The sequence below is a fragment of the Lissotriton helveticus genome, chromosome 4_1, assembly GCF_964261635.1.
Source record: "Lissotriton helveticus chromosome 4_1, aLisHel1.1, whole genome shotgun sequence".
Taxonomy (NCBI): domain Eukaryota; kingdom Metazoa; phylum Chordata; class Amphibia; order Caudata; family Salamandridae; genus Lissotriton; species Lissotriton helveticus.
The window spans coordinates 661,953,865-661,981,285 of record NC_136063.1 but is presented as its reverse complement, the minus strand read 5'-3'; the positions used below and the strand labels follow the sequence as shown (position 1 = coordinate 661,981,285).

General features: G+C 45.9%; 1 protein-coding gene and 1 long non-coding RNA gene across 2 annotated transcripts in view; one reads left to right on the top strand and one right to left on the bottom strand.

The window, feature by feature from the left end:
• Positions 1–27,421, top strand: part of LYPLA1 (lysophospholipase 1) — a 462,012-nt gene that overhangs the window by 141,322 nt on the left and 293,269 nt on the right. The gene's annotated exons all lie outside the window — the stretch shown is intronic.
• On the bottom strand, positions 17–1,255 carry LOC144827286 (uncharacterized). Its single transcript, XR_013610117.1, has 3 exons — positions 1,041–1,255; positions 876–937; positions 17–720 (listed from the first exon to the last, which is right to left on the bottom strand). It is a non-coding gene; the product is annotated as an uncharacterized LOC144827286 (long non-coding RNA).

Below are 27,421 nucleotides of genomic sequence, written 5' to 3'. Positions count from 1 at the left end.
TACAGTTTATGTCGAAAGGCTCCAGTCCGCTGTCTCGAAGTATACCTCCTGAGATCGGTCGAGAAATCGAGAGGCTCCAGTCCACTGTCACGAAGTATACCTTCTGAGCTCGCTCGAAGAAATGTTTCTTTCCGTGGCTGTAGTCCTTTACATACTGTGGAAGACAAAAAAAAACGCAGTTAGTTCATTAAATAACAAAAGACTTGCAAAGTTTGTTGTTAAGAACATGTAGGTGAGATGTTGTTTAGGATGTTGCTGTCTCGACATATGTAAATTGCCGATAGGAGGCTGTCTGGCCGAATGAAAAGGTCGTGGATGCTGTGACTCGTTAGAGTACTTAGTGGCTATGTGCGACTTTAGCCGATCTTGAATATCAAAGCTTAGTGGTAGACGAGTTGGCGCCACGCTGCCTGCAAATACAAAAAGAAGTGCTGGTGAATATCATTTTGTTAAAGTAGAAAAACACGATAGCTCTTTGCAATAATTCCCTACACTGAAACCACACGATATAAAATAACTATTAAAGTAAGCATAATAGAATTACGACACCACGCCGCCGACATATTCCTGCAAATAAAGGGAAAGAAATGAAGTTAGAAATTACTTTTGAAACGTAACAAAACACTCCGGGTATTCGAAAGTGACAGTAATTGTTTAGTTACAAAACACATCGCTTACCTGCAAGTCGTCACGCCACGGATGAGACCCGACACGGAAACACTAGAGAGTACAGGCCAAAAAAGAAACATCAGAAGAACATAAACCAAATAGGCCGAACACCTGTTACGTTAAATCTACAACACCTGTAAGAAAATACAAATTACATTTGAATCTATCTACACCGAGTCGCACTAAGACATGACCACAGCGCTTACCTTAAAGTTGTTCGTCCACGGGGAAGGAAACCCGACACGTCACGGCAGGCTACACGGAAACACTAGAGAGAACAGCCCCAAAAAGAAACATTAAAAGAATATAAACCAAAAAGGCTGAACACCTGTAAAAGAAATACTAATTACATTACAATTTAAATCGCGTACCTGAAATCCCTTGGACCAAGGAGACGGAGACAGACAGCCAAAGATCCCATGACAAAATGGCGACCGGAAATCGTTCCCACGCCGCCGCCGTTCAATTCCTGCAAAGAAAGGAAGATACATAAACTCAAAAATACCTTTTCCATGTTAAAAAACTCCCGGGCATTGAAAAGGGACAGTCATTTGTTACAAAACACAACATGGCTTACCTGCAAGTCGTCATGCCACGAATGAGCCCCTACACAAAAACACAAAAGAGAACAGTCCCAAAAAAGAAATACATTACAATATAAACAAAACAGGCTGAACACATAAAAGAAATTACAATGACATAAGTAAATTACACAACACACCATCGCTTACGTGCAAGTCGTCACGCCATGGAGGAGACCCGACACGGAAACATGAGAGAGAACAGGCCCAAAATATATAAGACCAATAGGAAATACACTTGTAAACAAAATAAGTATTAGATGAAAATGTAAATTGCGTACCCGACACAAAAACACTATTACAAAACACACAATCGCTTACCTGCAAGTCGTCACGCAACGGAGGAGACCCGACACAAAAACACTAGAGAGAACAGGCCCAAAAAATAAATACATTACAATATAAACAAAATACACTGAACACATATACAATAAATTACAATGACATACAAATGGCAATCGCATACCTGAAATCCATCGTACCACGGAGACAGACACCGAGCGAGCCAAGAATCCAAAGACAAAATGGCGACCGGAAACCGTGACCACGCCGCGACGCCGAAAAATACCTGCAAAGAAAGTTAGAAAAATTAATTCTAAAAAACGCTTTTCAAAGTTACAAAAACTCACAGTCATTAAAAAGAGACAGCCATTTATTAATTACAACACACACCATCGCTTACCTGCAAGTCGTCACGCCACGAAGGCGACCCAACCCGGAAACATTAAAGAGAACAGGCCCAAAAAATAAATACATTACAATAAAAACAGAATAGGCTGAACACATAAAAGAAATTACAGCGACATAAAAATGTAAATTAAAAAACACACCATCGCTTACCTGCAAGTCGTCACGCCACGGAGGAGACCCGACACGGAAACATTAAAGAGAACAAGCGCAAAATATATAAAACAAATAGGCTAAAGACTGTAGAACACATAAAACAAATTACAATTATATACAAATTAAACGCGTACCTGAAATCCATCGTACCACGAAGCCAGACACCGAGCGCAAAATGGCGACCGGAAACCGCGACCACGCCCAGATCCCGGGACCACGCAGCGACGCCGAAAAATACCTGCAACGAAATGAAGATAAATTAATTTCTAAAACACGTTGCAAAGTTATAAAAAGTAGAACACATAAAACAGATTACAATTACATACAAATTTAAATCGCGTACCTGAAATCCATCGTACCACGAAGCCAGACACCGAGCGCAAAATGGCGACCGGAAACCGCGACCACGCCCAGATCCCGGGACCACGCAGCGACGCCGAAAAATACCTGCAACGAAAGTGAGATAAATTAATTCTAAAAAAAGTTTTACAAAGTTACAAAAACTCACAGTCATTAAAAAGAGACAGCCATTTATTAATTACAACACACACCATCGCTTACCTGCAAGTCGTCACGCCACGAAGGCGACCCAACCCGGAAACATTAAAGAGAACAGGCCCAAAAAATAAATACATTACAATAAAAACAGAATAGGCTGAACACATAAAAGAAATTACAGCGACATAAAAATGTAAATTAAAAAACACACCATCGCTTACCTGCAAGTCGTCACGCCACGGAGGAGACCCGACACGGAAACATTAAAGAGAACAAGCGCAAAATATATAAAACAAATAGGCTAAAGACTGTAGAACACATAAAACAAATTACAATTATATACAAATTAAACGCGTACCTGAAATCCATCGTACCACGAAGCCAGACACCGAGCGCAAAATGGCGACCGGAAACCGCGACCACGCCCAGATCCCGGGACCACGCAGCGACGCCGAAAAATACCTGCAACGAAATGAAGATAAATTAATTTCTAAAACACGTTGCAAAGTTATAAAAAGTAGAACACATAAAACAGATTACAATTACATACAAATTTAAATCGCGTACCTGAAATCCATCGTACCACGAAGCCAGACACCGAGCGCAAAATGGCGACCGGAAACCGCGACCACGCCCAGATCCCGGGACCACGCAGCGACGCCGAAAAAAACCTGCAAAAGAAGTGAGATAAATTAATTCTAAAAAAAGCTTTACAAAGTTACAAAAACTCAGTCATTAAAAAGAGACAGTCATTTATTAATTACAACACACACCATCGCTTACCTGCAAGTCGTCACGCCACAAAGGAGACCCGACACAAAAACACTAGAGAGAACAGGCCCCAAAAAGAAATACATAACAATATAAACAAAATAGACTGAATACATATAAAATAAATTACAATGACATAAAAATGTAAATTAAAAAACACACCATCGCTTACCTGCAAGTCGTCACGCCACGGAGGAGACCCGACACGGAAACATTAGAGAGAACAAGCGCAAAATATATAAAACAAATAAGCTAAAGACTGTAGAACACATAAAACATATTACAATTATATACAAATTTAAATCGCGTACCTGAAATCCATCGTACCACGAAGCCAGACACCGAGCGCAAAATGGCGACCGGAAACCGCGACCACGCCCAGATCCCGGGACCACGCCGCGACGCCGAAAAATACCTGCAACGAAAGTGAGATAAATTAATTTCTAAAACACTTTGCAAAGTTATAAAAAGTAGAACACATAAAACAAATTATAATTATATACAAATGTAAATCGCGTATATTACAAAAGACACCATCGCTTACCTGCAAGAAATCCCTTGTATCATGGAGACGGAGACAGACAGCGAGCCAAGGATCCCGACCGGAAATTGTTCCCCCCACCGGGCCGTCGCAAAATACCTGCAGAGAACAAAAAAAAATACGTGATTAAACATTTCGGATGGGGCATTCAAAAAATACAGTCATTTATATTACAAAAGACATCATCGCTTACCTGCAATTTGTTCCGCCACAGACACAGAAACCCGACACGTCACCAAAGGCAGGTCCCGGCAACCTGAAGAGAAAAACAAAAAAAAATACGTGATTAAACATTTCGGATGGGGCATTCAAAAAATACAGTCATTTATATTACAAAAGACACCATCGCTTACCTGCAAGAAATCCCTTGGAGCACGGAGACGGAGACAGACAGCGAGCCAAGGATCCCGACCGGAAATTGTTCCCCCCACCGGGCCGTCGCAAAATACCTGCAGAGAACAAAAAAAAATACGTGATTAAACATTTCGGATGGGGCATTCAAAAAATACAGTCATTTATATTACAAAAGACACCATCGCTTACCTGCAATTTGTTCCGCCACAGCAAAGAAACCCGACACTAATCCCTTGGAGCACGGAGACGGAGACAGACAGCGAGCCAAGGATCCCGACCGGAAATTGTTCCCCCCACCGGGCCGTCGCAAAATACCTGCAGAGAACAAAAAAAAATACGTGATTAAACATTTCGGATGGGGCATTCAAAAAATACAGTCATTTATATTACAAAAGACACCATCGCTTACCTGCAAGAAATCCCTTGTATCATGGAGACGGAGACAGACAGCGAGCCAAGGATCCCGACCGGAAATTGTTCCCCCCACCGGGCCGTCGCAAAATAGCTGCAGAGAACAAAAAAAAATACGTGATTAAACATTTCGGATGGGGCATTCAAAAAATACAGTCATTTATATTACAAAAGACACCATCGCTTACCTGCAATTTGTTCCGCCACAGCAAAGAAACCCGACACTAATCCCTTGGAGCACGGAGACGGAGACAGACAGCGAGCCAAGGATCCCGACCGGAAATTGTTCCCCCCACCGGGCCGTCGCAAAATACCTGCAGAGAACCAAAAAAAATACGTGATTAAACATTTCGGATGGGGCATTCAAAAAATACAGTCATTTATATTACAAAAGACACCATCGCTTACCTGCAATTTGTTCCGCCACAGCAAAGAAACCCGACACTTCAGCAAACGCAGGTCCCGGCAATGCCGGACCAGACTCGGGGGCGTTCCCGGCGTCGCGTGACGTCGGCAAAAGGCAAAGAATGTCAGGAACGCCCCCGTGTCTGGTCCGGCATTGACGGACAGGCCCCTCGTCCAATGGCAAGGCTCCGTTTACGGAGCCAGCCAATCAATGACGAGGGCCGACCCAAAGCACCCTACAGTTCTCAACAGGATTTCGCCTGCGCGAAAAAGCTGCGCAGAGCGCAGCTTTCGCTAGGCAAAACCTAAAAAGGGTTGCAGTATGTACAAACCCTATTTTGCGAGTCAGTAAACTATTACTGACTTGCAAAATAGGGGTTGCGAGTCGCCATTAGAAAGGGGCATGTTAAGGGTGTCACTTCCTAATAGCGAGCCACAGTAATATATACTATTGTTTTGCAACCCGAAATGTAGTTGCAAAACACTTGCAGTGTATCACCTACTTCAAGTAGGTGGTAAGCCGCTCACAAACAGGAAGGAGGTCCCAGGGGGCCCCTTCCCCTTTCTGCTGTTATATTTTTTAAATTACATATCTTTTTATGATTCTTATTTAAAAAATCTATTTTTATTAGAAATGTATACATTTTTATATTTCAATTTATTTACCTAATTGTGTTATGTTTTTACAATTATTATTATTCATGCAAATATTCATGTACCTACATATCACACTACTTTGAAAAAGTGCAGTTCACCCTAAACTGCTATTAAAGTATATAGAAATGTACAAATACAAATTCCACCTATTACCACTTTAACACAATGGTACCAGAGCGTGAACAACAGTAACACCTAATAATTACCTGTAAATAAGACACTGACCCAGAACATAGCAGAAATGCAGTCCGCATAACACAGCAAAACTGTGATAAAAAAATGATATGGCTTCCTTTTACCTTTGGTAAACACAGCCATCCACATATTCACTTCTCAGCCCCATGTACCATGGTATACTGAGAACTTACCACGGTATCTGAAATCTTTTTCTTCACATTTTATCACTCCCTTGCTGTCTAATTCTAACCACCCTAATGATACAGCCAATCTGCTAGACACTATTGGGGTCATTAGGATGATGGGTGGACTAGGTCCGCCCGCCATCCTATCGGAATTCGAGACCGCCCGCCATAAGGGCGGGGGTCCCGTGGGGGGTATTAGGATGTGCCCGCCACAGTGGCGGGCACATCCTGCATTTTTAGCATTGTGGCGGGCGGTGCTCTCAGCACCGCCCGCCACAATGCTAAAAATGCATTACAGCATTTGCATAAACAAAGCGGCAGGCACCGAGTGGTGCCTGCCGCTTTGTTTATGCAAATAAAGGGGGGTACCACAGGTACCCCCCGTGTGCAACCCCCACCCCTCCTTCACTCTGGGGGCCCGCAGGGGGCCCCCAGAGAGAAGACCGCATGCCTTTCTGTGGCGGCATTGCCACCACGGAAAGGCATGTCTGAAAGCCCATGCTAATATGGCTGGCGGTGTCTAATAGACACCGCCACCATATTAAACATTTTCTGCCACGGCCGCAAGGCGACCGGGGTGGAAAAGTGGCGGACGGTCTTTCCATCCGCCGCAATTAGAATGGCGGGGGGGATTCTGGAGAGGATGTCGGGCAGATTGCCCCCGCCAGGCCTGGCGGGGGCTACCGCCAGCCTGGCGGGGGCAATCCGCCCGACATCATAATGGGCCCCTATCTGTCAGACCCTTGATAAAATTACCCCAAAGAAAAAAGTTAAACGCTTTCACAAATCTTCACCCTGGTTCACTCCCGATTTAAAAATAGACAAATTAGCACCCAGAAAGGCTGAACGTAAATGAAGGCACTCAAAAAGCCTCACTGATCGAAATTATTATAAACTTTTACATAGGCGTTATCAAGTCCATATTGCCTCGGCAAAATTGTTTTATCTGGTGGAAAGAATAAATAAAGCTTCCAATTCCCACAAAGAATTATTGAAGATTCTGAAAAAAATTTACAAATCCTGCTTCTATGTAGCCCCCACAATTAGCTTCACATGAGTGGATTGACTCTCTATCTACTTTTTTTGTAGATAAAATTGACAGTATCTACAGTTTCCTCACACTACTGTTCAACTACCAATTCAGCGATTAGCTGACAACTGTCCGTTGATGGCTTCTACCCTTAACGAATTTTCTGAATTCACTCTGGAAGAAGTCACCCTGACACATAAAAGGGTAAAATCAGGCTCTCCCACTGACACAGTATCCTCCCAGGTTCTATCAAAAATCAGTCTAGCTATTATTCCTAGCCTAACCAGACTCTTTAACCTCTCACTACTACATTACTCGGTACCCATTAGGTGGAAGGAGGCTATGGTTAGACCGATCCTAAAGAAACCCACCTCAGATCCTGAACAGCCAAAGAATTATCGACCAATTTCCCTTCTTCCCCTGTTCGGGAAAATCCTGCAGTCATTGATAAACGGCCAATTAATCAAACACCTCGAAAATAACAAAGTGCTAGATCCTTCTCAGTCAGGATTTTGAGCCTTCCATAGTACCGAAACTGCCCTACTAGTAGTGGTGGATAGCATTAGACTCTCTCTGGACATTCGAAAATTTGCCATTTTGGTCCTTTTAGATCTGTCGGCCGCCTTCAACACCATCTCCCATTCCATTCTTTTGGAGCGCCTGAGAGAGGTGGGTGCCGGAGGCCCCGTATTGGCTTGGTTCAGATGTTAGCTGAATGAACAAACTTCCAGAGTTCAAATCAGTGCTTTTACATCCAAGAGTCAATCTATCAACAGGGGTGTCCCCCAGGGATCTATTTTGAGTCCTAGGCTCTTTAACTTATATGTATCCCCCCTGGCTAAAGTAATCAAGGATCACAGCTTTGACACACTGTCGTTTGCCATTGATATGCAGTTGTTAATTACTCTTGGACCTGATGTTGTTGATACTAAACATAGATTTGGGCAATGCATTCTGTATATAAACAACTAGATGTCAACCAACAACCTCCAGCTAAATGCAAACAAAACGGAAATTGTTCTTTTTGGCAATGCCCAGATGCTATGGACAAACAATTGATGGCCTTCTACCTTGTGTACCTGTCCCCTTCCGAAGGTAACAGCCTGTAACCTTGGCGCAATGATTGACAATCAACTTTCCATGTGTGACCATGTCAATCAGGTAGCGCGTACCTGCTATGGGCTATTGCATGCCTTCGCAAAATCTTTAAATGGGTCCCACTGCCCTCCGGTATGCCATTGATCCAGGGCTTAATCATCAGCCGAAGAACTTTTAACCGCTTTGCCACAGGGCTAATTCCCCTGCGGTGCGGAGAAGGGGGGGCCGCACGTGGCGCTGCGGTGCTTGTGACGAGCTCGGCTGGTCATGCAGCATGGCGGCGCTGTGCCCAAGACGAGCTGAGCTCGTCATGACCACGCCCGCTCAAGGGAACGCCCAGCACAGCAGGGGAATTATCCCCGCGTGGGTGTTCCGTGGCGGTTATGACGAGCTAAGCTCGTCATGAGCACAGCGCCACTGTGCCTCATGACGAGCTGAGCTCATCATGAGCACCGAAAGTGTTAAATAAGCTCCAGGTTCTGCAGAATACAGCAGCTAGACTGGTTTTAAACCTTCCCGCTCGTTTCCCTTCTGCACATAGCCTGAGGGCACTCCATTGGCTGCCAATCAAGTAGCGGATAAACTTTAAAATCTGCGATCTTGTCCATAAAACTCTCAATGGACAGGGTCCCCATTACCTGGCTAACAAACTGAAAATGTATCAGCCAACAAGAACACTTGGCTCGGTTAATAAACATCCATTAACAATCCCAAAGGTTCGTACAGTCAAGTACGGCAGTAGACCATTTTCAAAACAGGCTCCCACTCTCTGGAACTCCCTACCACTTCACCTTCCTACTGAGATTGACCACAAGAAGTTTTGTTGGTCCCTCAAAACTTGCCTATTTTAAATCTACTTTCTTTCCCCAGTTATCTATCTTGTCTGTTCCTGAGTCTCGGCAAAGCGCTATGAGACCCTAGGGTGATATATGCGCTCAACAAGAACCAGTACATAGACATAGCCATAGAATAACATGGCACAATCTATAAGTACATTTTTTTTAAGTTATAAGTTTAACACCACTTACACTATTTACACATACTACCAAAAATGAACATTTACACTTCATAATGTATTTTCCTGACACATGACATTTATATTCATTCACACACTTTCACACAAAGTGACAGTAGGTCTGCTTTATCTATGTTAGTATGCTAACCAACCTTATGATAAAGCCAATACTCTGAATGGGTCAGAACACCAAAATATAAAACGTGGGCATATTGGCTTCATCATAAGGTTAGCATACTAATATACATAAAGCAGATCTATTGTCTTTGTAAAAAAAAAACACGTCTTTGAGTCTTTTTTTAACTCATTTCAGGCAATAAATTAACTACGTAAAACACACCACAAGGTCCCTGAACTCCAGTTCAAGAGCATACAGCTCTTGCTTGTGGTGTTTTAAAAAAAACATGGTATGTTCTCCGAGGGTTGTGGCTTTAATACCCAAGGGACTTACAGTGTGTGTTTTTTTATTGATGTTGCTGGGAGGGGCGGCTGCACTATACTGGGCTTAGTATGCTCACACTCTCCTGGGCAGGAAACTGCAGTTTCCTGGGAGAACAGGGAATGGTGACTCTGGGGCCACACTAGCATCAGGAAGGAGACTGCATTCCCCCCTTACATCAGATTGATAACAGCCTCAGGGAATAGGGATCCCTGAGTAACTACTGTGGCTAGGGAATTGGGGCTGCATGTGCCTGTGCCCTGAATTTGCTAACAGCCCGTGGTGGCTGAGGTCCAAGGAGCTCTGGGGGTGTTGTCCCAGGGGCCAAACAAAGACTCAGGGAATGGGAACGCACACGACTCCCTATCAAAATTTAACATTTTGCTCCCTGAACCCTGGCCTACTGTTGGTGGGGGTGGGGTTTGTAGAAGGCAAGAGATTTCCATTTTTTTATTGGAGTTGTGGATCGGAGGATCCTCCTCATAGCTGCTGTTTCAATTACAAGAAATTGACATTTTTGCCCTCAAGAAGAAAGCCCACACCATGCCTATGGGGGGCAGGGTATGTCTAGCCCACCCCTGTATTGTTTTAAACTTTCTCCTGGGACAGGGGCATTTGCGCTGCAGAGATGTACGACCCAATTTATACCTTGATATATACCTCTCCAGGTAGTATTGGAGAAAGAGCAAACATTTCTTCAATATTTTCAACTACATTTTAGGGAACTTTATCACTGACACATTATTTCCTCTAGTTATTGCTAGATCAAACTTAGTGCAGTTAAATACAGCAGGTGCACTATTAGCGGGACTCGGAATATGGCATAATGTGTTGTTGCACAAGTGACTACTTGTGTAACGATATATTTGTAAGAGACATTAGTTAGGGATAGATTCCTTACCTTAGAATATCCCCAGGCGTCAGACTGGATCTGGAAATTTTTGCGTAGCAGTACCCTTGCGCGTCGGTAGGCGTCGTCTGTGGCTTTGCGTCCGTCGTCGGCGTCGTGGGCGCCGTGATGTTGTCGTCGGAGTACTTAGACGCCGCCTCCGCGTGCTGACGTCAGTTCTTAGACACAGCTTTTCCGCGCCAGAAGCGCTGAGCCATGTTAAAAACCAACACTGGTGCCATTGAAACTAGGGCCCTGAAAGGGGATGACCTTAACCCTAGATATCGGTTCGCAGAACGGGGTGGATGGGTGGGTCGGTAAGGAATCTATCACTAACTAATGTCTCTTACAGATATATCGTTACCCAAGTAGTAACTTGTGCATCTGAAAGAGACACATTAGTGATAGATTCCTTACCTTAAAAAAGATACCCCAGCAATACCAACCCCGGTGGTGGGTCTGCGAACCAATAATCACACCAGAAAGTCCTGGAGGACAGAACGGCCGAAGAAGCCATCCCTCCGGACTTGACTGTCCAGGCAGTAGTGTCTTGCAAACGTGTGCAGCGAGGCCCACGTAGCCGCCTGGCAAATGTCCTGCAAGGGCACTCCCTGGCCCAGGGCAGATGTAGTCGTCGTGGCCCGGGTGGAATGAGCCCGCAATCCAACAGGGGGCTCCTTTTTAGCCAAGGAGTAACATGCCTGGATACACAAGATGATCCACCAAGAGATGGTCCGCTTGTGCACCGCTTTCCCCTTCTTAGCGCCCACGTAACCAACAAAGAGTTGGTCATCCACCCGGAACTGGCGTGTGCGATCCAAGTAGAATGAAAGCGCACGTTTTGGATCCAGACGGTGGAGCCGGTGGCGGAAAGAAGGTGGGCAAGGTGATAGACTGCCCGATATGGAAGGCCATAACAACCTTGGGCAGGAAAGATGGCTTAGTACGCAACACAACCTTGTCCGGATGGACAGAAAGGGAAAGGGGGTGTACACAAAAGAGCCTGGAGCTCACTCACTCTCCTGGCAGAGGTGATGGCAACCAGGAAAGCAGTCTTCAGAGTAAGAAGGCGGAGAGGGCAGTTGTGAAGTGGCTCAAAGGGAGCGCACATCAGAAATGTAAGAACAAGGTTCAAGTCCCACTGAGGCATCACAAACGGAACAGGAGGGAACGTGTGTGTGATGCCCTTCAAAAACCTATTTACAATCGTGGACTTGAACAAAGAAGGTTGATCAGGCAGCCTCAGAAAGGCTGAAAGGGCAGAAAGGTAGCCATTGATAGTGCCCAGAGCAGAGCCCTGCTGGGCAAGAGAAAGAAGGAAGAGAAGAACCTCAGAAAGAGGGGCAGAAAGTGGATCCACAGCCTTTGCTGTACACCATGCCACAAATGTATTCCACCTGCAGGCGTATACCGATTTTGTGGAGGGGTGTCTGGCTGCCAGAATGACATTACAGACTTCAGGAGGCAAGTCAAATGGCCTCAACTGTCGCCGCTCAATCTCCAAGCAAGGAGGTGGAGACTGGACAGGTTCGGCTGGAGGACCGTCCCCTGCTGCTGCGACAGAAGGTCCTCCTGAAGAGGCAGACGAACCGGGAGATCGACTGACATATTGAGTAGCTCGGGATACCAGTACCTTCGTGCCCAGTCCGGAGCCACAAGGATGACTTGTGCCCGGCCGCGCTGGATCTTCTTCAGCACTCTGGGCAGAAGTGGTATAGGCGGAAAGGCGTACAACAGACTGCAACTCCACTCGCGACGAAAAGCGTCGCCGAGCGAGTGCCGCCTTGGAAATTCCAACGCGCAGAATTGATGACATTGCGCGTTCTCTTCGGTGGCGAATAGATCTAACCAAGGCTCTCCCCACTGCTGAAAGAGGCCTTGCGCCACGTCCGAATTCAGACGCCATTCGTGATCCATCATGCACCGACGGCTGAGTTCGTCCGCCCTGGCGTCCAGAGAACCTGCCAGGTGTTGAACCACCAGGGTCACGCCCTGATGTTCCAGCCACTGCCAGAGGCACAGAGCCTCCTGGCAAAGGGTCCACGACCCCACCCCGCCCTGTTTGTTGCAGTACCACAGGGCGGTGGTGTTGTCCGTGAACACTTGCACTACACTCCCCCGGACAGACGGGAGGAATGCCTTCAGTGCTAGACGAATCGCCCGCAGCTCCAAAAGGTTGATATGGAGCCGGGACTCGGCCGGAGACCAGAGGCCTCTGATCTGCGCCTCTCCCATGTGGACCCCCAGCCCTGGAGGGACGCGTCCATCACAACTACGTGCTCCGGTTGGGGAAGGGAGAGGGATCTGCCGCTGACCCAATCGCGGTCCGTGAGCCACCACTGCAGCTGTCTTGCAGTGCCCTCCAAGATCAGGACATGGTCGGAAAGGTTGCCCTGATGCTGGGCCCACTGAAACTTCAGGTCCCACTGCAGAGCCCGCATCCGCCACCGGGCGTGATGCACCAGAAGGATGCAGGAGGCCATCAGCCCCAGAAGCCGCAGCGTCAACCTGACCGAGACCCGGGATAAAGGCCGAAATAGTGGAATCAGAGCCTGAATATCCCGGACCCGCTGTTCGGGAGGATAAATCCAAAACTGCGCCGAGTCGAGAACCGCTCCGATGAAGAGGAGCTTCTGAGAGGGGCACAGGTGTGACTTCGGCACATTGATGGCGAACCCCAGCTGATGCAGGAGGTCTGCCGTCATCTGGAGGTGGCTGACGACTGTCTGGGGGGAGCCCGCCTTCAACAACCAGTCGTCGAGGTAGGGGAAGACTGAAACCCCTAACCTGCGCAGATGAGCTGCGACCACCGCCATCACCTTTGTGAACACCCGTGGGGCGCTGGTAAGGCCGAAGGGGAGCACGGTAAACTGAAAGTGCTCGTGGCCAACCGTGAACCGCAGGTAGCGCCGGTGGGCCGGCCGGACGGGGATGTGGAAATAAGCGTCCTGCAAGTCCAACGCTACCATCCAGTCTTCTGGGTCCAGGGCAGCTAGGACCTGAGCCACTGTCAGCATTTTGAACTTCTCCTTCCGGAGGAAGCCGTTGACGTTCCGTAGGTCCAAGATAGGGCGTAGGCTCCCTTTGCCCTTCTTGGGTACCAGAAAGTAGTGGGAGTAACAACCACACCCTACTTCTGGCCCAGGAACGCGCTCGATGGCCCCTTTGGCCAAGAGGGCCGTAACTTCCTCCTGCAGAAGTCGCAAATGATCCCCCGATACGCAGTGGTATTGCAGTAAAGTCCACATTTGTAAAGCGCACAATCACCCGTAAGGGTCTCTAGGCGCTGGGGGCCGTCGGGAAGATTAAGCGAGCTATTGCCCAGAGTCACATGGTGCTGGGCTAACCTGCCGCCGGAGCCAGGGATCGAACCGTGGTCCCCAGATTCCAGCTTCAGTCGCCCTGGCCGCGGCGCCACACCTCTTCCTCTGTGGCAGTGGCATGGCTGGAGGGGTCATCTCGAATGGGGAGGGAGTAGCCCCTTCGGACGATTTGCAGCACCCACCTGTCTGAAGTGACAGTGTGCCAGTGGAGGAGGTGATGGTGATGGCGAACCCTGCCCCCCACTGGCGACACATGGGCCTGAAAGCACGGACTAGGAGGGTTTGGAGGCGGATGCTGCGGGGGAAGGTGTGGACTGACCTCGCCGTTGTCCCCGACCGCTGCCACGGCGGTTTTCACAGCCGCCACCGCGTTGGGTATTACCCCGCGGTGCATGGCTGGCAGCACGTGTGGGTACACCCCTTCCGTGGCCACGAAAGGAGTGAAAGGCAGCCGATTGCTGGCGCGGGCCGAGAGGCCCAAAAATTGGCCGTAGCCCTGGAGTCCTTAAAGCGCTCAAGCGCATGGTCTGCCTTGTCGCCAAAAAGGCGACGCCCATCAAACGGCATGTCCCCGAGTGATTTCTGGACATCAGCCGAGAAGTTGGCGGACCTCAACCAGGCGTGGCGACGAATCGCCACCGTCGTTGCCATCGCTTTGCCCAGTGAGTCGGTGGTATCCAGTCCACACCGGATAGAATAACGTGCCTCATCTCGGCCTTCCACAAGGGCTTGGCTGAGTTTAGCCCGTACCTCCAACGGGCATTCTGGCAGCACGTCCGCGACCGTATCCCACAGAGAGTGGGTGTAGCGGCCCAAGAGGCATGCGTTGTTGGAAGACCGCAGTCCCAGACTCAGGGAGGAGAATACCTTTTTGCCGTATTGCTCATACCTCTTGGATTCCCTGTCAGGCGGAGCCAACGGAATGCGGTCTGGGAATTGGAGGCCTGGCTCACCAGGCTCTCAGGGGTGGGGTGGGTGGACAGGAAACAAGGGTCGCCCGGGGCCGGGCGTTGGCGTCTGGCCACGTTCCTATCTACAGGCGAACCTGTAGCGGGCATGGACCAAGTGCCCACAAGAACATCAGTCAAGGCCTCATTAAACGGCAGCAGAGGCTCAGCCAAGCTTGACTGCGGTTTAAGGACCTCAGTGAGGAGGTTAGTCCTCACGGCCGCGACGGGGAGTTCAAGGCCCAAGGCCTTAGCCGCCTGCGTCAGTACCACACTGTAGGTAGCCCCCTCCTCCGTAGCCACGGTAGGAGGGGAGCCAAAACCAGTGACTGGCGAAGTGTCCAGATCACTGGCATCCCCAAGTCCACCTGTCCAGTCCTCCTGGGACTGACACTCCCGTGTCAGAGGGTCCTCAGACCCCTCCCAATTCTCCTCATCACCCATCTCCTGGTACTCAGGGGGATCAAATGATGGGGCCGGTTCATGGAAAGTGAACTCTCCGAACGGCGCCAAAAGCGGCGCCATTCCGGCGCCGGAACCGGATCGAGGGAGGCATCGGGGACGGCGCCGCCCGAAGACGGCGTTGGGGGTGACACCTGAGGGACCGGCGCCGGGGAGGTCGTCAAGTCCACCGGCGACGACCCAGATCCGGATCCAGTGGCCGAAGCCCCCGACCCTCTAGGACCCCCAGACGGGTCCGCTAGGCCCGAAGGCGCCGCGGAGCCCATCGGGGGAGTGAGGGACCTCATGGCCATGAGGAACCGCTCGATCTCCTCAGGCGTCGCACGCGACCCAGGGACCGAAGGGTATGGGGCCGGACGCAATGCCTGGGACTCCGACGGAGCTGCGTGGACGGTGCCACATGAACCCCCGGCCGAGCGTCAGGGGGGAAATCGGCAGAGCGATGACGTCTCTTCGACTTCTTGTGCTTACCTGACGACTTCGACCCTGAGGAGTGATGTCGACTCCCGGAGCTCCGATGGCTCCTCTCCCGCGACCGTTCCCTCGACCTCCGTCCGGACCGGGACTGTTCCTGGCGTGGGGCCGACTGCCGGAGTTCGAGTCGCTTGCGGGACCGCTCCCGCCTAGCTTTCGAAGTCGGGGCCCGGCAGTCGGAACAGGTCTTGTCGTCGTGGTCGACGCCGAGACAGTGGAGACACCGACGGTGAGGGTCGGTGACCGACGTCAGTCGGTCGCAATCCTCACAGGGCTTAAAACCTGGCATCCCTACCGGCACCGTTTGGAGTCGAAGACTCGAAAAAGAATGACCAAAAGAGATCAAAAAAGTTTAGTCAAAAAAGACTAAGGTACCACTTTTTCCGGATCTGCGCTGCTGGCGCGGAAAAAAGAAGAACTGATCTCAGCACGCGGAGGCGGCGTCTAAGTACTCCGACGACGTCATCACGGCGCCCACGATGCCGACGACGGACACGGAGCCGCAGACGACGCCTACCGATGCGTAGGGGTACTGCTACGCAAAATATTCCAGATCCAGTCTGACGCCTGGGGATATTCTAAGGTAAGGAATCTATCACTAACGTGTCTCTTTCAGATAGTTCATTATACTCCAACATTCAGAGGTGCAAAAAGAGAAATAAGGTGCATATTGCATACCTAGTATGTCCTGAAAATAGATCACGCTGTATTTACAGGGTGTACAACTTGTGCATATTGAAGGTGCATAATTTGTGTCTCTCTAGCAATAAGGCCATTGTATGTCACTAAAGATCGTGGAGTGTGATACTGGAGATTGTACACTCTGACACAAGATCTTATTTGCGTTAGAACAATCTGGGTGTAATATCAGAAGGAATTAGGTGGGATGAGGCATAACCAGGTTCAGCAGAACTAGATGATTCTACGGCTACAGCCTTTTCCGCATAGCTATATATTTTTTGCACTTGTCACATAATCCATCATCTACTGCAAACTTTGCAGATTTTATCAAAAAACTGTTTGTAGTTGAAACAATTCAAAAGTTAATAAAAATGCTGCCAAACATGTTGCCACACAATGGAAGGTCATTTACAAAGATTAACTGGCCATCTTTCAATTGTAAACTGCTTTGTTTAGGTGATAAGTTGATATTAATGAGGTCAAATATTTGTCAGATAGTGTTATCATGTATAAAATAAGGAGGTATCTGCCACAAAATATGTTGTATTACACAATATAATTAACATTTTCTTGATGCATCATTTAGTCAAATTTGCTACATAATGTGATTATCTCTGCCACATAATTCCTGTAACACTGGACAGACCAAACATTTGAATTCTGTATAGATAGATAATGCTTTGCTAAGTATGAGCGACCTTACTCAGCAGATCCTGGTGCACCCAGAAGAAATTGAGAGATGTATGCTTATTTGGTAATACACTTGAAATTATGTAAATCCATCCTATTTCATCAATGCATGACCACTGAATTAGAATATAAGTGACAAATCCTTACCCTTTGGTTTCCTGTATGGGAAGCAGGCACCATGGTGCAAGGGTGACTGTGTTTGTCCCTAGGCAGCTCCTTATGCACCAGTGCAGGAAAAAGGACAGGAATTCACACTATTGTTATAAATATGGTTTATTCTTGCCCTTTCCTGGTAACACAGCACGGCTAGGTGACCCTAAATCTCTAAATCAATGCAGCAGCTGGCATGTTTTGCTCATTGAACCCTTTTTCACATTACAAATGCTGAACCACACAGGGCTTGATTTCTTGCTAGTAGTGCCCAGTGCGAAAACCTGTTTTGGCGCCTCCTCCCTCCATGACCTCCTTCTCCACAGATCCCCTTACTACCTCCCTCAGCAGTGCCCTTTACATTACCGTAGCACCTCTTTCACACAGTGGTGGCTGCCACTGGGAAGCAGCAGGTGGGCGGGGAGGGGGGAGAGGGGAAGGAGGACGTGAAAGAAAATTCACCTACCTACCGGCCGACCAGCCATCTGGCTGGCTGGCCACTGCCTCTCCTCCCTCATCTCCCATCCTTTTCCTGGCTTCTCTAGTGAAAACAGGAGGCAGGAAGCATCCGAGCTACCAGGCTCCCCATCACCAATCACAACACTGCAATGAAGCATTGTGATTGGTCTGAATGTCGTGGTTGGGCGCTCAGCCAGGGAATGGGAGCCTGGGCATGTTCTCCACCCAGGCTGTAATGCAGCCTGCGTGGAGAACAAGCTAAGTGGGCATGAATGTTTGGCTGGACTGAGACGGCCGGCCAAACATTCATGCACATTTAGAGAGTGCAAACTATTCCTCCCCTGCTCTGTCAGCAAAGCAAAACCGCCCCACCACTCCAGGACACTGACGCAGGAACAAATAAAATGATAATAACAGTTATCATTAAAAAATGTTATTTTCTTACACTGAGGAAAGCAGTGGGATGACGCTCCTCCAGCTAAGCGGAAGAGACACCACTGCTTTCACATACATTTTATTTGCTTTATAGCACTACTCATACCAAAGTAGGGGTTCAGAGCACTTTTCATCACACAAACATTTTCTTGGGACAATGAATGATACTTGTGTAAACCAGTCTATAGAAAACGTTACATAAGGCAATGAGGATTAAAAGATGTAGGAATCACTTCATCCATACTAGTAGGCAGTTCACTTTAAGAGTTTCACCTACAGAAGCACAAACTCAGGATTTAAAATGTACCAAAGTGCTTGGCGTTGGTTTTACGTTGGATTGTATTTCAATCCAAACAAACCCGTTTTTAGCAACATTAGGATAATGAAAAACCAGGGATAAAGCATATAACATTCTAACGTATACTGTGCACTTTGCATGCAACTCTTTAACCGCATGTGTGCGGCCGCGATTTTCGCGCTGTGCAGCTTTTTTTTAAAAAACGCGTTACATGACAAGCTGAGCTCGTCATGAGCATGCGAGCGGCGCAACTCATGACGAGCTCATGGAAGGGGTTAAAGACAGCTCATAGATCACTGTGCAATGCTAGGATTAAAACGTATGAACTACAAGTAACAAACAGTTCTCTGTGACAAAAGCAATAACCCACTGAGCTATACACATATAAATATTGGTCTGTGGTCTGCATGGTACACGTCCATTGCAGCTGGCATAATAACACTCTGCACTACTTTTTTATGAGTCAAAACTGCCAGTAGAAGAATTTCCAATCTCTATAGCAGAAACATTAATATCCAAAGATATCATATTTTTAGGTGAACATGTCTTGACACACAAGGAACTCTGTGGTCGGTGCTTTTAAACCCAATGAATTCTAAATGCAGCCCTGCCTATGGTCAGCGTCAGATGCAGCTAATCCGGCTGCACCACCCTAAAAGCTGGCCTTGAGACCATGTGTCACGGTGAAAAAAAAGTTAGGACTGGAATATCTACTCACATTGGACAAGGGACAGACCCCGAAATTGCGCTGCTCTCCAGGTGTTTTCCTCAACTGCTCTCTAAGCAGTCCCTGCCCTCCCTGCATTTTGCCTGTATGCCCCTCTCCTCTTGTTAGTCCCTGTATCTCTATTTCCTTTAGAAGCTCTTGCTTTTCCTACCTTTCTGCCCAGCTATTTACTTGCCAGCACTGCGTGTTTACTGTAGCTGCTACTTTCTTTTAATTTTCTTCCCCTTTGCCTTTGTATTTGTATTACGCTCATTTTATGTTGGCCATGCTTTTGTTCAGTAAGAGCAATGTTTTACCGAAATGAAAGGGTTGTTTATTGTGTGCATTCTCCAACATAGCTAGTCACTATTGTCTCGAGAAGAATACATTGTTAAATATATAAAAAAAGGAATCCGAATTCCTCCCAACATTCCGCCTTTAAAGTTTTCAGAGCGCAATCTCTGCCACATGTGCAGCTAGAGAATGGTTTTCTTTGGAAAGCAATAAGTAAGAGAGCAATTGTAGGCACCCACGTTGAATTTTGTATGGGGCCTGCAAATGTTATTTCATTTTGTTTTTGTAACCGTAATTTTGTAGTGAGGTTGAGGCGATAACCACTGATAGTCTCTGTTTGGGTGCTGGGCCCCTTTCTTGCCATTCTCATGGCAAACAAGTCGTATGCCATGCTGCTTTTCTGTAGACCAAGTTTAGCAAGGTGTGCTCTGTTGCAAATGGGCCCATCCCCCCTCCAGGAAGCTTTTCCTGTCTTTCACCATCTTCGGGTTTTCAGGGACGAGCCTCTTGTCATGCTAATTAACCTTTTGAAATGCACATTCGCGTACTTGCACTTCTGCCAGTGGCCATCCTGAAGTTCTGCGCGGAATGCTGCTTTTCGTTTCTACTCTCTCAATAGTAATCGTACTAATAGACATTTTGGAGTTTCTTGTAAACATTTCCTGTTTAAGAAGTATAAAATATATATATTGTAGGGTGGAATGGAATTTAGTGTTTAATGTATCTGCTTCCCAGTGGGTGCAATAAACTGCATTGAATTTTCTATCTTTCCCAATTAGACATTTTAAAAATCATGCATGTCTGGAAAAAAGAAACGCATAATGTAATTTTGTTTTAGACAAAATTTATTGAACCAATGAAGTCTTGTATTCTTCCCTACTGGGGGAACGGGCGCCTCTTCTAAAGGAAACACCTTTCAACAGAGCAGTAGTGCCCGCTTCACCTGACCTGAGACACTGAGACAGAAAGGATCGCAGGCCTCTAAATAGAAGCAGAATCCAAAAACAGACTTTCGCTAAGCGTACTTGAAGTCTTACAACAAAAACGTCCAGGTGCACATGTAACTATAATGCAAAAATGACAGAGGTGATTATTTTATCATTTAACAAAGTATTCACGCTGCCGCTTCATCTAAAGATAAGGATGACTAATAAAATTCAGAACCTGTTTATTTCTAGCAGTTCCCAAACCAGACAGTTTTATAGAATCATCCCACAGCAATTCGTTTTTCCATTGGATATGCTTTATTCAGATATTGACTTTATGATATGCAAAACTCTCTTATTGCTAATTTCGCAAGAAACGTAGCTGCAGAAAAACATCCTGCTGAGCATGCTTTGCTACGAACTCAGCCTCCAAACTGTAAGCAATTTCTGCAATTTTGGCGCTCCCCAACAATAGCATTGCTTCATGCTATCCTTATCTATATTGCCCCATACATTATATACATTATATTGTTGAGATTCCTTTCTGCTTGGCTTTTGCGGAGAGCTGCTGCTTATAAAAAATATTACTAAAACAGTAAAAACCTCTGCTCTCTTTTTTATCTGAAACGTGTCTGCTACAGTTAGAGACACTTAAATCTGTGAAGCATTTAGGTTCCTGGCCAGTACATTTATTTTGTATCGTGTTCCACAACATTTTCCATTAGTTGAAATATTCATAATGGCAAATAAGAAAAAAGGAAATCCTTGTGATAAGGCAAAGAAGGCAACAAAACTGCTTCTGTCAGTCCCAGTGTTGCCGTTACTACAAGAGAGCTGGTTGGTTTAGAACTTCTCCAGCTAGGCTAAACATGGTAAAATTCAGTTTATGTTGGTTCGCAGTGCAGTGGACACTCATTCTTTATTTGAAGTTAAGGATAAAATGGCAATAGGAAAGTATTCAGATATTCAAACCAGACCCAAGTTGCTTTTAGCAATATTTATAAAACTACTCACAAGCTTCAGCCACAAAAGTCTTAATTCAATAGCATATTGTAAATATAGTTTTATTTTATTAAAAAGAGAAAAGGTTAATTTGCATTTAAAATATTTGAACAAGCACATATTTATGCTTCTTTTCCTTTCAAATGTCTGTCCTGTGCTTCTACTCTGTTTCTGGTGAGCAAAGTGTGTTTACAATGCAAAGTCAGCCTGCAGTACCGCTGCCTGTCTACAGGGACAGAGCGAGCAGAAATATAAACACACTTGATGAAACACAGGTCCCCACAAGGCAATTTTTAAAAAAGTTGTAAAAATTAGCACAGATGTTCCTGACGTCATTTTTGATCATTTAGAAGACATTGCCTTGTGGGGACCTGGGTTCAGGTCCCCACAGTGCAATCAAGTCCCCACAGCGTGAGTGTGTTATCATACCCAAGTCCCCACAAGGATATATATATATATATATATATATACACACACACACACACACACACACCACACCCCCCCCCACACCCCACCGTCAGTGCATGCTTTCACCAGGCACACACACACCACCAGCCGTCGGTGCACGCTTTCAACAGGCACACACACACACCACCAGCCGTCGGTGCACGCTTTCAACAGGCACACACACACACCACCAGCCGTCGGTGCACGCTTTCAACAGGCACACACCACCAGCCATCAGTGCACGCTTTCACCCGGCACATACAACACGAGCCATCAGTGCACGCTTTCACCCGGCACATACAACACGAGCCATCAGTGCACGCTTCCACCACACACACACACGCCATCAGTGCACGCTTCCACCATGAACACACACCACCTGCCGTCAGTGCAGGTATCGGAGTGCTTTAAATCAGCATGCTTATAATAAGCAAGACTAGCACTCTATATTACTGCCAACTTTGCTTAGCATAAGCAACAGCTAACCATTCACAAACAATGTTTATATACCAATTGCAAATAAAAAAAAATGTATGCAAAGCATTGTCATTTACAATGCCAGTAACTCAAACTTTAATGCTGCGAGACCTATTGCATTGTAAATGCTTGTTATTCACTGCAGGTTTATCAAATGTGATTAGTCTCTCAGTTTGAACCTCTTGGATTGTAGCAAATGTTGGTGTTCTGCTATTTCTTGGGAGTCCACTGGGCCAACTACTTATTATTGGCCACATGATTGTGGTTTTACCAGGTCGATGGATACAACTCGGTTCTCCTTTTTACCAGCAAGGGGCGGTAGTACAACTGATCTTGTTCCCCTGACAGCTAAGACAGGTACTGCTTTTCTGTAGGAAGGCCCAAATTCCTTCTTCACCGCGATCTTCTCTCTGACCAGATCCCCAATCTTTGGAATCCAGACAGGTCTTGCTGGGACAGGTGGTTTTTCTTCAGTGGCTGTTGGCTGTTTCTTTATTTTTATGTTACTCAGGTTTCGTCTTGTTTCATTTAAGTCCTGTATAACAGCCAAACGGTCTTTGATATCAAAGCATTTTTCTTCTACCACTGAAGTGTGACTAGCAAGATCCTGAATGTGCATTCTAGTACCGACCAATAGTTCGTATGGACTGAGACCTTTTAGAGTATTTCGTGGTAGATTATTAAGACTACGTTGGACACTTGTTAAATATTGGACCCACCCATCACCCGAACCTAATACCCTCGCCGTTATAGATTGCTTTATATCCCGTTTTTTTCTTTCCACTACCGCATTTCCCTCAGGATGGAATGGACAAGAGTACCGCAATGCAATGCCCATGCTGGCCATGGCCTCCTTGTAAGCCCTAGAGCTAAAAGCAGGACCCTGGTCAGAATGTAGCATGCCAATTGCATATGTAACGATAAAGACTCGCAAATGTTTTATAACCGTTCTGGCGTCAGCCGAGCGCTGGTGTCTACATTTTAAGTGAATTTAGTCTTAAATATTATGGGGACGCATTCATCCTACTGGATTTCTGCGTATAGATAGCCTGATGCTTTCTAATAAAAGGGTTCTGGCAATACTCCGGTCGGTTCATGACTGCGATCTATGTTGCAGTTTTGACAGCCCATCGCAAATTTGTAATGTTGCAGGCTCATCCCCGGCCACCAGTATTCTGATTGTAATTCTTTCAGAGATTTCAAGATCTCTTGGTGCCTTAGACCCAATCCCATGTGTGCGTCTGCTATTAAAAAGACTCTCCAGTTTGTGTTCTCCCACTCCAGCGATTTGTGCAAAAGGAACGGAGTTTGCATCAATTATGTATGTATTACTGAGTGGATAGTTCAGAGGTAATGCTGCATAGTCGCCTTTTAAAGACCCTTTTACCGGCAGCATTGTTTCTCCGTCTATGTAATTTTTAGAAAGCTTTTTTGTGGCTACGGAAGCCGGTTGAACCGCTTCTGCTGTGGCTCTGGTAGCCAATGAATTCCCTGCAACGTGAACGCCATCACGTTGATGACTCAGTGTATGTCTCACGTGAGTCTTTTGTAGTTCTTTCTGCAAAATAACTACCTGTTCCCAAAGCTTTTTATGCTTTATTGTGGCACCTGTGTCATCTTTGTAACCGTTTTGAATCCAGTTCTGTATGTCAACTTTGTAAGACTTGACGCAGTAATGCGAATCGCATACTATTAGTGTGGGGAATTCGCGATCGGCATTTTCAAGCGCCATCTTTAAAGATCTTATTTCAGCTCGCGGAGTTGAGCAGTTTCTGAGTGATTCAGTTTTGGTAATTAATGGTCTGAATTTCCCTAAGCGCCAGCGACCTTTAACAATCGCGCACGCCGCGTTGTAGGATTTCTCCTCTACATCATAGTGTTGTGCAAATCTGTCCATGTAGATTACACATGTGGACTGTTCGAGAGGCAGAATTTCGATTGGCAGAGGATATTCTTCTTCATATTCTAGATTTTCTAGTTTTTTCATTTTCGGGTCAAAATAGTATTTCACGTCTTCTGCAGCAAGAGAATTTTCCCATTGTATCCATTTTGGATCTAATGCCACAGCATTCAAATTGCGTGGGCTTGTTAATGCCTCAAGGGCTGATTCTGCTGTTAAAACAGATATCCTTCTGCCTTGGGCTTGGGCTCTTTCTTTTGCTATAGCAGTTCGAACCGCTTTTAGAATTTTTTCAATAGAACTGAATTTTATTTCAGCTCGTGTGTACAAATGTGATTTGTAAGCTATTGGTACCGTTTCTCCCTCATTAGAGGTTAGGTACGTGAATCCGCATCTTCCTGGGATGACTCTGATTACAAGGTTGCGTACGTTTTCGCGAGTTTGGAATTTAGTTTTAGCTAACATGTCTATTTGCAATGATCTTAAAATTTCTGTGTGTTTCTGAGTCCAATTTATTGGTTTGAAATAAGATTTTATTAATTCATAGAGAGGTTTAACCCTCTCTGCATAATTTAGAATGTATGTTCTTCCGAAATTCAGGAAACCTAGTATTGATTGTAAGTTCTTCAGCGTTTTAGGTGCTTGGAGTACAGCACACTTCTCTAAGAAGTTGTCTGCTAGGCTTTTGCCTTCACTTGATAATTCATATCCTAAAAACAGGACAGTTAGATGGGCAATTCTTGACTTTTTAAAGTTGAATTTGTAACCCTCAGCTGCGAAACCAAGTATTATGGTGTTCACTCTTTTCAAGTGTGTCTCCAGGTCGTCATCTGTTAGATAGATGTCATCGACATAAGATAATGCTTCATCATCATATATTTGTAGTAACTCTGTTACTCTTGCTGAGAATAATCCTGGGCTATTCTTGAATCCCTGTGGGAGCCGACAGAAGTGTTTTTGCGACCCCATTATTGAGAAAGCGGTCAAATACCTGCTTTCAGGTGCAATGTTTTGACAAAAGAATCCATTAGAGATGTCTAATGTCGTTTTGTATTTTTTGCGCACGATGTTATTCATTAGTGCTGCACTGTGTGAGTTTTGTACTGCAAATGTTTTGCAACAGGAGTGTAGGTGTCTGTAGTCCAAAACTAGACAATATGAATCGTCTGGTTTGGAGACAGGAAACAAAGAATTGTTCATTTGTGAGGTGCATGTTTCAATCACCCCCTGATATTCAAGTTGATCTAAGATCTCCCTGGCTTGCTTTTTAGCTTCTTGTTTAACTGGGTACTGCCTTTGTGCAGTAGGTTGACTTTTAACTGGATTTTGTGAGGAGGAGAGTCCTCATCCCATCCTACATGATTTTTATATAATACAGAAGCTTGGGCCACTGCCCATTTTCTTGCGAGTGTATATTTTTTATGAATTGAAATATGATTTGAGAAGGCAGGCATAATCATTTCTTCACCATGAGGGCCCTCCCTGACAAACTCTGGTGGCCAGTCTTTCTCAGCTAACAGGATGTCATAGCCTTTCGAAAGGTTATCCCAAAAGAGACCCCTTACTTTCCTAGTCTTATCTCCCTCTATATGCAATGTTATTTAGTATATTTTATGAGGTTTGCTAACTCTGGTATCTGCAGTTTCCACTTGAATGTATTCATTCGTGTCCACTGTATCCAGAAGATTCATCAGGATCTTGCGAGCTATGGTCACTTCTGCTGCGCTGTCTAGCATTGTCTGGGCCCACTCTCCGTTTTTCAGTTGTGTCCTCAGAATCCTCGGCATGTTTAATTATTTTAATACTGGCTACCTTCTTTCTTGGAAATTGTAATTTTTTACTTTGATGAGCAGTTTCCTTGTCTTTGGACTTGACGTGCTCCTCCTTGTGTTCTGACCGTCCTCTTCTTTCCGATTTCTGTGAGGAAGTCTTAAAAGATCGAGAGGGACGAGTATCAATATCTTGATATCTATCAGGTTTTCTCAATTTATCCCGATCTCTAAGGTTGTATCTTTTCTAAGAGGGCTCCCTCTGGGGAGACTTGCCACCTCGTTCTGGAGATCTATCTCTCCGTTGAGGAGACCTTCCTCTGGACTGGAATCGTTTTTCTTTGGAAGTGGATTGTTTATTACCATCCCAACTCTTTTTCGGAGTATTTAGATTATTTTTAATAAATGTTTTTTCAGGATTTTCAAGTAGTTGGGGTTTTACTGGTTTCCCACCCAAACTATCTCTTCCTAGTTCTTCATAGGATTTTTCTATGATTCTGGCAAGTTCAAATGGTTGGTCTGCTATATCTGTTTCTTTCAGTCTCTGGAGGTATGTTATATCCTCCATTGCCAATTGAACTAATTCTCTATATGCCTTTTGGTAATTCTTTTATTTTAATTAAAAGTTCTTCACTTGACATCTTCTCAATGTCCTGATGTGGTGTGTAACTGGCTAGAACCGGCCACGTTGCTCCTGGTCTACCTAGTGGACCGAGCCTGGTGATGTGATTTTTATGTTTTAGGGCGCCTTTAAACCAGAGCAGGTGCTCTTGGTAATTTAGTGGGATTTCAACCTCCTCGAAAGGAGTGTATTCATCCGGAGGTTCCTCTATTTTGTAATAGTGGAATTCCTTTGTTACAGCGTTTGCTGCTGGAAAGAGTATCCATGAATAGAATACCTCTGTCTGCCGATATTCATGGGCCTCTAGCACGAATATGACTGTACCACCTTGTGATGTCAGTCCGTTTTCTATAAGTTTAATAGTTATAGTTCTTCTTAAATTTGCCAGGATGCTAATTGCACCCGGTTCATTTTCATTAAACCCTGTAACATCGAAACCCGGTTGATTTGCATCTACTGCAGCTTCAGCGGTTTCGCTGCTTTCGCCGTTAGTTGACATTGTTTTAATGAAAGTTTGCAGAGCAGGTTTCCAAGGAAAACAAAGATTAGGTGCACAATATTTTGGAACACTGTATCCTTCAACGTTGACTAAACCAAAAACTACACATAGGAATCTCTTCCTACTAAGTTCCGGCGGATTTTTAACCTTTTACCCACTCCAGACGTCTATTGGAGTTTTTACGGGAAAAGGGTCTGTGTGAAAAAGCACGACTGACTTACTCTAGGGTCTTGCGTTAGATTATCGCCTTACCAAACGTTGGGCGCCATGTAGTGTAGTTCCTATATTCCCAATAGG